We start from the raw sequence: 12,200 nt of genomic DNA on the forward strand, positions 1-12,200 counted from the left end.
ATACATACAATTATATGAATGTGGCTTAAAGTATTTGTTGAGTGAAACTGTAAAAAAGTCAGCGATTTAGAAAAAACTGATTTTTTTTATATGGAAATGTGCTTTAAGTGGCCAGTTGCGCAGTGTTTTTGTGATTGTGCTGGTGTCCTGAGGATGGCGCTGTTTATAAAGCAAACTGATTTTTGATGAATATATATATATGTAATAGCTTTGCAAAATCTTCTTTTAATTTAAACAAGAAACATTTGTGTTAAGGTAAGGAAAAGTTTGAGAATGAAAATAATATATTTTTATCTATGTGTGTGTGTGTGTGTGTGTGTGTGTGTGTGTGTGTGTGTGTGTGTGTGTGTGTGTGTGTGTGTGTGTGTGTGTGTGTTTAACCCAGTTATATCAGTAGGTCTGTGTTAATGGTGCCTTCAGGTACACTTCGAGAACTCATTCCTCCATGTTTAGTTTGTTGGTGGACATGTATTCAAGATTTCTTTCCTACGAATAATACCAAAACTTGTTTGTGTGCTGGTGGTAAATTTTTTGAAATGTGACGGATACACAGATCACAAAAACCTTTGTCTAAATTAATATAATAAACAGTTTTGACACAGATTGTTGTTTGCGTTATAGATAGCTGGCCAATTTTCATAAGTAAATACACATAAATATTGTTTTAAATAATATAAACTATACTCTTTTTTGGTCTGGAGGTAAACAAAGTTAAGTTTTCCTACCGATTTAACAAGCCAATTTATCATACAAGCATATGATGATATCGGTTTGTGAAATAAATTTATTTTGAAATATCAACCTTTTAATAATATTGTTAACTATACTATGTTTGGTTTGGAGGTATAAAGGTATTTTTCTATTTATTTTCTATGTATTTTCTATTTATTTATTTCAAGCTTATTAACAGGCATGAGATGAAATGGTTTGTAAAATAAAATTCTTCCGTTTTTCAAATCCAAGTTTGTAAATATGTCAAGATTATGTGTGTTTTGTTTGTACAATTTTAAAATTAAATTTGTCTTACATGAAAAACAATAAATTTGCTTTTAAAATACATCTATTTTTTAAATATCCACAATTATTAATATATAATTAACTACCATTAGTCTTTGTTTGGACTGGAGATAAAGAGATATAACGTTTTTTGTTGGTTGGTTTCTTTTTCTTTTTGGACTATTTACAATTGAATTAATCTGACAGGGTTTTCCACTAGTCTATTAAGATTGTTTTTAACTGTAGGCCTACTGTACGTAGGTACAGTAAAGGGAGATTTTTATTTTTTATTATTATTTTTTTAGTTGATAAGAATTCTCATTCATGTATTAAATGAATTCATCGCTATGCTCATGTGAGGAGATGGATGTTTTTTCCAACATGTAGTAGCGGTTTTCCCGACAGCCCTTTAAGGCAGCATAAAGCCGGGCAGCAAACAGTGAAGGGTTAAACTGTGTAATAGGATGAATGGATATTGTGGCGAGCAGCATCTGATTACACAGACACGCCAGTAGGCATCGGAGGGGGGAAGACACTGTTTATCCACCAGCCGAAACTGTTCCTCAGTCCCCTCCGAAGAAGAAACACTTTTTATTTTTTTAAATTTCACTCCGGAACTTTACTTTTTAACCGAGGAGAGAAACCCCGAAGCCACGGTTATCTAGTGGTACATTTTTCGGATCTTCCCACCGTAAAAATGGCTGAGGGGGGACCGACGGGTGACTGCGGAGTAAACTTGAAAGATGTCGCAGTTTGTGGAGGTTTGAAAGAGGACTAGCTAAACGTTGTGTTTTTTAACGAGGAAATCCATCAGGAGAGGCGGTCAGACCCGGAGAAGAGAGCGGCTGCAGCTCCGAGAGGATTTTGGTTTGCTCCTCGGAGAGAAACAGGTAAGAGACCTCACCTGTTTGCACACAGCACATGCTGACACTGCGGTCACATAATCCTGTTTTATATGTACTAAAAAAAAAAAAAATATAAATATAAATAATAAATATAAATATATATATATATATATATATATATATATATATATATATATATATATATATATATATATATATATATATATATATTAGGGCTGTCAATCGATTAAAAAAATTAACTAATTAATTGCACAATTTGCTGTAATTAATCGCGATTAATCGCTTTTTTTAAATTGAGACTGAAGCTTGTAATAATGGATATTTAAATGCTAAATCACTTAACTTTGCAAATATGAAGAAAAAAACAAACAAGGAAAGGTTCTGCTAAGTTCAGAATGTTTAATATCTTTCAGAACAACAGCAGCAACAATTTGGCTTATTTAGTCCTGCTGAAGGCTGCTGGAAACGGCTAGAAACTGTCTGACTTGAGAGCAGATTTTTGTCACCGCCCCCGGCTGCTGTCGCCTGCTCTCGTCTACTTTACAGGCGAGGAGCAGTTCATCTCCAACGAGCCGAGAGTTCAGTCGGCGGCAGGGCAGTCGGGACTCACCCGAAAATGGCGAGCGGAATGAGGTGACTAGTCTCTCAAAATCTGACCAAAATCTTCTAAACTGACCTTTGTTGAGCTGAAATGAAGACAGATTCAGCAACTGCACGGCATATTTCTCGCTTAAAATCTTTTCAGAAACATGTTTCAGTGAACTATTTTAGTACAATATGAGATCGTATTCTGAACGGCCGCCATGACAGTCTGGCTTTGGATTTCCGGAGAAAACAAACCCATGTGACGCATTCGTCCAATCAGCTGCCGGTTTTCATTACTTGGGCAACAATACAGAGTAGCGCCGCCTGGTGTTATGGAAACATATTACGTTTCTCAGCCACCACATGGAGTAAACAAACACAGCTGCGTTAATTTCGTTAATTTTTTTTAATGAGTTAAATATTAAAAAATTAACGCAAAATTAACGTGTTAATTTTGACAGCCCTAATATATATATATATATATATATATATATATATATATATATATATATATATATATATATATATATATATAAACATAAACATATATATATAAACATATATAAACATACATGTATTAACCAAACTGTGTTTTTAAAAGGGTAGCTAGCTAACATTATCGAAAACTGACATAGCTAGCTGTTATTGACAGTTGACTGCATGATATAAGGAAAATAAAATCTCTAAAAACCTAGCTAGCTATCAGTTACGTTACTCTTATAAAGTATACAAAGGTTTACAGGGATAATTCTTCTTCACCAAACAGTCTAAACTCACATTTTAAAGCTGAATTAAATGGTTTTTGACCAGTAGGGGGCAGAAAATCTAAAAGACATCGTTAATTTATCAAGTTGTTATTGCTGACATGTTGGCCGACAGTTGTCTGTTTACAAATCCAGCAGACATGGAACAACATCTTTGAAGCTCAGGGGTTGCTAATGCTAGTGTAGTACCTGCACTAAGTGTTAGCTAGCTTTAAAGATGCTGCTGCTAGCTTAGCTTAGTCGAAGATACTAAGTTGCTCCAATGCCATTAACTTTCTATTATCAAAATACGCCCAAATATGGACACACTAATAATAATAATAATAATAATAATAATGATAATACATTTTATTTGTACTTGCATAAAGTAAACACTAGTTTGCAAGGGTCATTCTCCTTTACCTAGTTTCTAAGTTTTTTTACCAGTAGGGGGGCAGAAAAACTAAAAGATATCGTTAGCTTATCAGGTTGTTTGCTAACATGTTAGCCGACAGTGGTCTGTTCACAGATACAGCAGACACGGAGCAATATTATTTTAGCCAGGTGTTGCTAATGCTAATAACATTACCAGCACATTGTTATTAGGCCAACATATGGACACATCAGTACTCAAATAAATTATTTAAAACAATTACAGGGATATTCATTCTCATTTTTCAGATGTTGGATTTACTAAACTTTTAAGTCTTGTTGTTTTTTGTTTTTTTTTAAAGCTGCTTTAAGTACATTTGATCAGTAGAAAACACAAAACAAACTGACACAGCATACTGTTATCTTAACAAGTTGTTATGGCTAATTGCTCGGCACTGGGATGATAATGTTCTGTGTCTGTCTGCTTGGCAATATTCACCCTCATCTTAGCTCTGTTTTGGTCTCCACCAACTCCTGAGCAAAAAAACCATCTGACTCATCAGCTGCTGGATGATTACTTCACCAGCTGGTCACTAGATGTGTCATTCTGCTGCAGGGTGCTGTGGAGCCAACAGTCAACTTGTTTGTTTGTTTGCATCATGCAAATAATCATGCAAATAAACACACAGCACCCAAGTCGACTGTATGAAAACCGAAAATGTGAATAGTCTAAACAACCTTGAAACAGGTTATAACAAAATAAAGGAGTAATACAGAATCAATAGCCTAAATGTAGTGACATATTTAAGAAGCCAAGAGGCTTTTCATGTGGCTCCCTTTTGAATACACATATAATGTACAAACAATGTGCAGAACATATACTGCAGTACTAGATGTCAATTTTTTTTTTTAAGATGTTTTTTTTAAAGGTAGTAGTACTTGACTTTCAGATAAAAGGATATCTGAAGTTGTGTTTTTGAAATAAAAAATGTATACACTAACAAACTGGAGTTTATGTGGGAAATATTAAGAATGGCAGAACTTAAAATGTGCCATAATTTACCAAAACATTGAGTCGAAAGAGGCTGAAAAGCTTTCTAGAGTTGAAGGGAATCAGAAGATTTGTCATTGTGCAAAATGAGCAATAAAATTTTTAGCAGCAGTTCACCCAGTATTATAAATCTAAATCTGAAAGACAAGAAATAAATAGTAAAACAACAAATTAGAAAGAAATATACACAGTAGAAGTACTGGTTATTGGTTATTGCACGTGGTCCGTATGTGTGTGCGTGCGTGCTAGTGAGTGTGTGTGTTCAGTGTGGTGGCTCGTGGAAAGAAGCTGTTGGGTGATAATTCTGTTTGACACTACAAGTTTTTTTTTTACAGACCTTAAACCTAAAAATGTTTTTAAAATGCTTTGTGACTCTGACACCTCATGATGGTTAAGGAGTGAGTGTTGAGTGGACACATTCTCTTCTAAATAATTTCTACCCACTAAAGGTTTCATCAGATGAGACCAGTAGTCAGGTGGTTAATAGAAAGCCATGTATGGGGGTTTGGGGAATCCCTGACAGGCAGCAGTATTATAGTAGGATCCACGGAGGGGTGGGACAGGCAGGCTGAAACTTTCCCCAAGCTTCAGGCTGCAAATCCTGCCAAGCAATTGGAATTCCATGGAGACATGAATTATGTCAATGCAGAACGTGAACTCCCACCCAGTCTGTAAGCTCTCTTCTGATTGGCTCCCTTATGTGCTCGTTTTTTAAAACTTAAAGTGACGCAAGAAGTCCAAAACTGAAGAGTGCAGGTCAGGGCAATGTCACTTTTGAGTTTCTGTTTAAATTTCATCACATATAGACACATTTTAAACAAAACAGACTCCATGTTAGCTTTGTTCCCCATCTGTTAAACAACAGTATAAAGTATTAATTATTTCTCTTTAGGCAGGTCTTAAGGACATAAAAGATTACCTAAATAAAAAGGTCAAAAGGAATAAATAAAAAGCAAAGACAACTAGAATGAAACAAACAAGTTTTAAAAAGTTAGTAGTCTTTTTTTTCAGCCGCCTTTTTAATTTGGGCTACTGATTTTTTTTCTATTAATGATTAGCCTGACCTATTCATTTGTCAACATAGTCGCCGATTGTCAGCTCTATTTTTAATTAACCTGCAGTCAGGGTCTTTTCATTAAAGCAGTATTTTTGTCAGAGAATTTAAGTCCTGCCCCGTTCTGTGTGGAATTTTCTAGACAGCGAGGCTTCATACAGTCGCACTGAAGTCAAATGTGAACAGCGGGCAAAGCAGGTTCTTCTTAAATCTTTGCAACATGCAACCGATTGTGCCAAGCCAGCCCCAGCCAGCATCCTGGCGCTCGCAGGCTTGTTGCAGAGCTAAAAGGGAGCTGGCATGGAAACGGTTCCGGCCCAGCATGGCCTCACTGATGTGGTTCTGGTTAGAAATAAGCTGGGAGAGTGTGTGTGTGTGTGTGTGTGTGTGTGTGTGTGTGTGTGTGTGTGTGTGTGTGTGTGTGTGTGTGTGTGTGTGTGTGTGTGTGTGTGTGTGTGTGTGTGTGTGTGTGTGTGTGTGTGTGTGGAGTCCAGCATACTTGTGGGGCCAAAATGCTGGACCCCACAAGTTTAAAGGGCTGTTTGATGGTTAAGACTTGGTTTTAGGATTAGGGATATAATTAGGTTATGGTTAGGGTGAGGATAGGGTTAAGGTTAGCATTCAGTTGTGATGGTTAGGGTAAGGGGCTAGGGAATGCTTTATGTGAATGACGGGTCCCCACAAAGAGTGTGTGTGTGTGGCTGAGTTGTCCTTTTCTTTCAGTCTGCTGTACTCCGCCTCACTGAGATCCGCTTTCGTTGAGTTTTCTGCCCTGGCCTCGACCAGAGAGCCGTGACGTGGTTTGTTGTGAGTTCCTCGCAGAGCCTCGGACTGTCGGACGTTAACAGGAATGAGATCACCACATGCGCGGGGGTGTGAAATGTTGAATTAATTGCTTAAAAGACCTCCAATTACATTTGATTCCCAACTTGGAGATCAAATGTTGCTGCATTGTTTCATAAACATGAGAAAAGTTCAGGGACAATTACGTGTTGATATCACAGGATATTGACATGGATTTTTTTTTTTTTTTTTTTCAATATTTCCCTGCGAACTGTCCCTGTCCCAAACCCACAACAAAATTTCTCTCTCAACCTTGGCCGTATTACAACAATAAAAAAAAAAAGCACAGTATCACAGTAGCAGCGCTCCTATATCTTCTCCTTTTTACAAACCGGTCAAATGGCCTTCAGATTTTCTCTAAATATTTCTCTCCGTGGACATACATTGCGCCATATTTTTGATCAAAGCACCAATTGTAGGTGCCTCCATTTTCTCAAGACACTTTACAGATAGAGTATGTCTAGACCACACTATAATTTACAAAGACCCAACAATTCCAGTAATTCAAGAGCAAGCATTCAGTGCTACAGTGGCGAGGAAAAACTCCCTCTCAGGAAGAAACCTGGGACAGACCCAGGCTCTTGGTAGGCGGTGTCCGTTGGTGCCGGTTGGGGGTGTGATGAACAGTGGTGATAATAGTCACAATAAAGATAATGGATCAGTGACTAGAAATAGTAGTCGTAGTAGTTCATGGCATAGCAGGGCACTGCAGGGCATTACAGGATGTAGCAGAGCACTGCAGAGCGTAGCAGGGTGTAACAGGGCACAGCAGGGCGTGCAGCAGGACCACGGCAACAGGCTGCAACCATGATTTAGGGGCCCACTCCCTAACTATAGGCTTTATCGAAGAGGAGAGTTTTAAGTTTACTCTTAAATGTGATGAGGGTGTCTACCCCCCGGACCCAGACTGGGAACTGGTTCCACAGGAGAGGAGCCTGATAGCTAAAGGCTCTGGCTCCCATTCTACTTCTAGTTTGAGCTTTTATTTAAATTGACATATTGTTTAATTTTGAAGCAAGAATCATGAATCACCAGCATTTACAAAGCATTCAAATGAAGTTCTGCTTTTGGTTCTCTTGGAACAGGTCTGTCTTTGTCTGCACCTCCCGCTGCTCTCTAATATCTCGTGTCATGAAGCAGCTTGTACTGTATGTGGTTTTGCATTGTTTGATCTTTGTTGCTAACCATTGGCATTCCTTGTTTGTGTTCTGGGGAAAGAGGGTGGGGCTCTGGCTTGTGGAACATTCAAAAGTGAAACTGGTGTCAAATTAGAACAGTTATGCACATTGCCTAACCTAAAACCGAAGTGATATATACAGTGGGGGAAATAAGTATTTGACCCCTTGCTGATTTTGCAGGTTTGCCCACTTACAAAGAATGCAAAAATCTACAATTGTAATCATATGTACATTCTAACAGTGAAAGACAGAATCCCAAAGAAAATTACAGAAAATCACATCATATGAATTTATTAAAATTGATAACCATCTGATGAGGAAAAACAAGTATTTGACCCCCTGGACAAACAGCAAGTATTCTGGCTCCTACAAGCCAGTTAGTCTTTCTTTAAGACACAGCCCCAATCCGAACCAATTATCTACATCAAATACACCTGCCTCACCTCGTTACCTGTATAAAAGACACCTGTCAACACCCAAACAACCAGCATCCAACATCACCACCATGGGCAAGACCAAAGAGCTTTCTATGGACATCAGGGACAAGATTGTTGATCTGCACAAGGCTGGGATGGGCTACAAGAGAATCGGAAAGCAACTTGAGAGAAAAGATCAACTGTCGGTGCAGTTATCAGGAAATGGAAGAAGCACCACACCACCGCCAACCTCCCTCGGTCTGGGCCTCCACACAAGATCTTGCCTCGTGGGGTGTCCCTGATCATGCGAACGGTGAGGAATCATCCCAAAACCACAAGGGGGGAACTGATGAATCAACTGAAGGCAGCTGGGACCACAGTTACAAAAGAAACGGTTGGTAACACACTACGCCGTCATGGATTGAAATCCTGCAGCGCAGGCAAGGTCCCCCTGCTCAAGAAGAAACATGTACAGGCCCGCATGAAGTTCGCCATTCACCACCTGGACGACTCAGAAGAGGCCTGGAAGAAGGTGATGTGGTCAGATGAGACCAAAATAGAACTTTTTGGCCTCAACTCAACTCGTCGTGTTTGGAGGGCAAAGAACACCATCCCCACCGTCAAGCATGGTGGTGGCAACATCATGCTTTGGGGGTGCTTTTCAGCCAAGGGGACGGGACAACTCCATCGTATTGAGGGGAGGATGGACGGGGCCATGTATCGTGGAATTCTGGACCGACATCTCCTTCCCTCAGTGAGAGAGCTGAAGATGGGTCGAGGATGGGTGTTTCAGCACGACAACGACCCTAAGCACACCGCCAAAGCAACAAAAGAGTGGCTGAAGAAGAAGCACATCAAGGTTCTGGAGTGGCCTAGCCAGTCTCCAGACCTGAATCCGATTGAAAATCTTTGGAGGGAGCTTAAAATTCGAGTTGCCAGGCGACAACCTCGGAACCTGAATGATTTGGAGGCTGTCTGCAGGGAGGAGTGGGCCAACATCCCTGCTGAAATGTGCACAAACCTTGTCACCAACTATAAAAACCGTTTGACATCTGTGCTGGCCAATAATGGCTTTTCTACAAAATATTAACATGCTGTTTGTCCAGGGGGTCAAATACTTGTTTTTCCTCATCAGATGGTTATCAATTTTAATAAATTCATATGATGTGATTTTCTGTAATTTTCTTTGGGATTCTGTCTTTCACTGTTATTATGTACATATGATTAAAATTGTAGATTTTTGCATTCTTTGTAAGTGGGCAAACCTGCAAAATCAGCAAGGGGTCAAATACTTATTTCCCCCACTGTATCCCAACCAAATTCTTCATCCTGATGGTAAGGCGAGACTGCCTTTGTACATGAATATCTGAAAAAAAAACTTTATTTCAGTAGTTGTAAATTTAAATATAGTATATTGTTTCTGTTGGACAAAAACCTTGTATGCCCAAAACGGTTACTTTTCAGGAAATGAAAAAGGCTCATTTGAAAACACAATATTGAGCTATTTACTTTCAGCAAAGTCCGATGAAATCGCCTCGTCACTGTTTAGATATTTGTAAAACCCAAAGACAGACGTAAAGGGTGACCAACCGAGTGGAATTATGGTAAGAAATCAAAATGACGAAATATAGAGAGACAAGGTTTCTGCCCGACAGCAACAACTAAGTCTGGATCACTACCAAAACAAGTGCTCCTCAAACCAAAGTTTATTTTCACGTTAAGGCTTTTTTTATTTTATTTTATGTGTCAATATTCTTTTACAATATGATGTAGGCCGATCATATTTTGCATCATCATGACTGTGTTGTACATTTTTGAAACATGTATAACAATCAGAAGTATACTGCTACTACAACTACTGAGATTAAAAAAGTAAGTGAAGAAATTTGAGACAAAAGAGGAATACGCCTTTTTCTTTGATTTACTTCTTAGTTGCGTGCCGATGTTAATGTTGATTCAGGTTCCCAAGATATGAAAGACCAATTTAAAGAAAACTGTTGTTATGCACATTTTAGTCCTGTTTACTGCAAACACTTCAACCAAGGCTTGAACTACAGTTGAATACAATGGTACTGATATTGGTTTTACCCCAAACTGAAATAAAAGTTAAATTACCTTGCAGAGACTTTAAAGTGCTCATATTATGCTTTTGGGCTTTTCCCCTTTCCTTTATTGTGTTATATATCTTTTTGTGCACGTTATAGGTTTACAAAGTGAAAAAGCCCAAAGTCCCCCCCCAAAGGGACTTACCATCTCCAACAGAAAACACTGTTCACCAACTGCTCCAAACAGCTCTATTGTAGTCCAGCCTTTACTTCAGAGACCAACGTGGTCACTTTGTAACACACGTTATAATGCTCGCCTAGCTGCTAGCGTAGCACGCCCTCATACTCTGCTTCTGACTGGCTAGTAGTCCTTACCTAGGTACTGCACATGTGCGACTCCCAACAACTCTGTAGCTAAAACAGAGAGCTCAACACACAGGGTGAAAAGAGGAGCTGCAGCAATGTGCTGTACAACAAATACATGGTGTTTTCTGAAAATTAAACCACATAAACCTATTCTGATATAACCTCTAAATACAGTTAGGAACCTGAAAATGAGCATAATATGAGCACTTTAAACTTATTGGAAATGGGTAAATCATTGTTAAAGTTACCTTATCATTGTGTGGCAATGTAGTTGTAGTAGGGACTCGTTTGAAAGCTTTTCCCCTAAAGGAAGATTTAAATGCCTAAATAAATAAAAATAAATCAAACGAGAAAAAACACTTAGATAATTGTGTCATAATTCAATAAAAATATGTCAAAAGAACAGGTATTTAGCTAAAAAGAAATAAAAACATAATTGTGTGTATTATATTTCATCTTCTAATCTGAAACAAAACTTCACAATGAAAGCAGATATGAGGCTTACTCTGATAGATGACCTATATTAAAAATGTTTTTGAGTCTGTGCAAGGGGGGGGGGACATTCAGTAATCTTTAAAAAAAACCACAATATGTCTGAATATGATCAGAAGTACTTCAAAGTGATTTGTAGTAAATCGGTTAATGAAAATTCCTGGTGTGGTCTTTTTTAAAAACCTGACACTCCCTTCCCAACTCCTTGCAATGCCCAGGCAGGTAATTTTAGAGGTGTGATCTAACTGCTGTGACCTCCTCTTATGGGGGGCCGGTGCTCCTCTGGCTGTTTCATTATCCGTCCACTACAGGCTCCATGTGTGGCATTTCACCGCGACCCCCAGAATGTGCCACCTTCCAGCCAGCACCGAGCCATATAACGGCCCGCGCATCCAGCCCCGTCTGAACGCTGCTGGGATCTAACCGCATGCTGCTCCGCTGACTAACAAACCTCTCTGTGTCTTTTCCCTTTGCTATCGCATCTGCTTCTGAGGGATCTTCCTCTCTCCGTCTGTCCCCTTTTTTTGTCTCTCAGGCCCGCGGAGACAAAGACTGTCTTCTGTTTGGACGTCTGTCCATCTATATATTCATCTCTGATAAGGTAAGTCCTGCTGTCACTCTGGACTCTATGCTTCAACAGTGCCTGCATTGTTTGGGTCCAGTACATCATGTTGTTGGTGTTCTGTTTCTGTTCATAATCATGCTTATTGTGCTCCTGTCATCAGTGGTTGAAAGTAACTAAGTACATTTACTCTCTTTACTTGAATATAATGATACTTTTTACTTCTAATCCACTACATATCAGAGGGAAATGAGACTAAGATTAGAAGATTGACACCTCTTTCATGTCGGTATGGTAAAATGAAGCTACCGCTTGCTGCCAGTTAGCTTAGCTTAGAATAAAGACTTGAAACAGGATGAAATACTGTTTCACAACCGCCCTGTAGAGCCAAAACATTTTCTTTTTACACCTTGTTTGTTTTTTTACGGATTATGAGGTGCTGGTAGGTGAATTTTGTTACCTTAGACGGAAGTGTCAAACTCAGTTTCCCAGAGGGCCACACCGGAAAATGAGAATCCCATCAAGGGCCAGACATGTAGATTATGGACATGCTTTTATTTAAGAGAAAAAGTCAAATATTTTGACTGTATTATTGCATGTCTCATATACTGTAGTCTTCTCACTTACATTT

General features: G+C 38.8%; 1 protein-coding gene across 2 annotated transcripts in view; it reads left to right on the forward strand.

The window, feature by feature from the left end:
• Positions 1–1,455: 1,455 nt before the first annotated feature.
• pacsin3 (protein kinase C and casein kinase substrate in neurons 3) overlaps positions 1,456–12,200 on the forward strand; it is a 48,362-nt gene continuing 37,617 nt past the window's right edge. The window contains exons 1-2 of one of the 2 annotated variants that reach the window (XM_028582644.1): positions 1,456–1,886; positions 11,543–11,608. The gene's annotated coding sequence lies outside the window, so the exon portion shown is untranslated. The remainder of the gene's footprint in view (positions 1,887–11,542; positions 11,609–12,200) is intronic. The other variant, XM_028582668.1, reaches the window with a different exon arrangement.

Source organism: Perca flavescens, chromosome 1 (assembly GCF_004354835.1).
Source record: "Perca flavescens isolate YP-PL-M2 chromosome 1, PFLA_1.0, whole genome shotgun sequence".
NCBI lineage: Eukaryota > Metazoa > Chordata > Actinopteri > Perciformes > Percidae > Perca > Perca flavescens.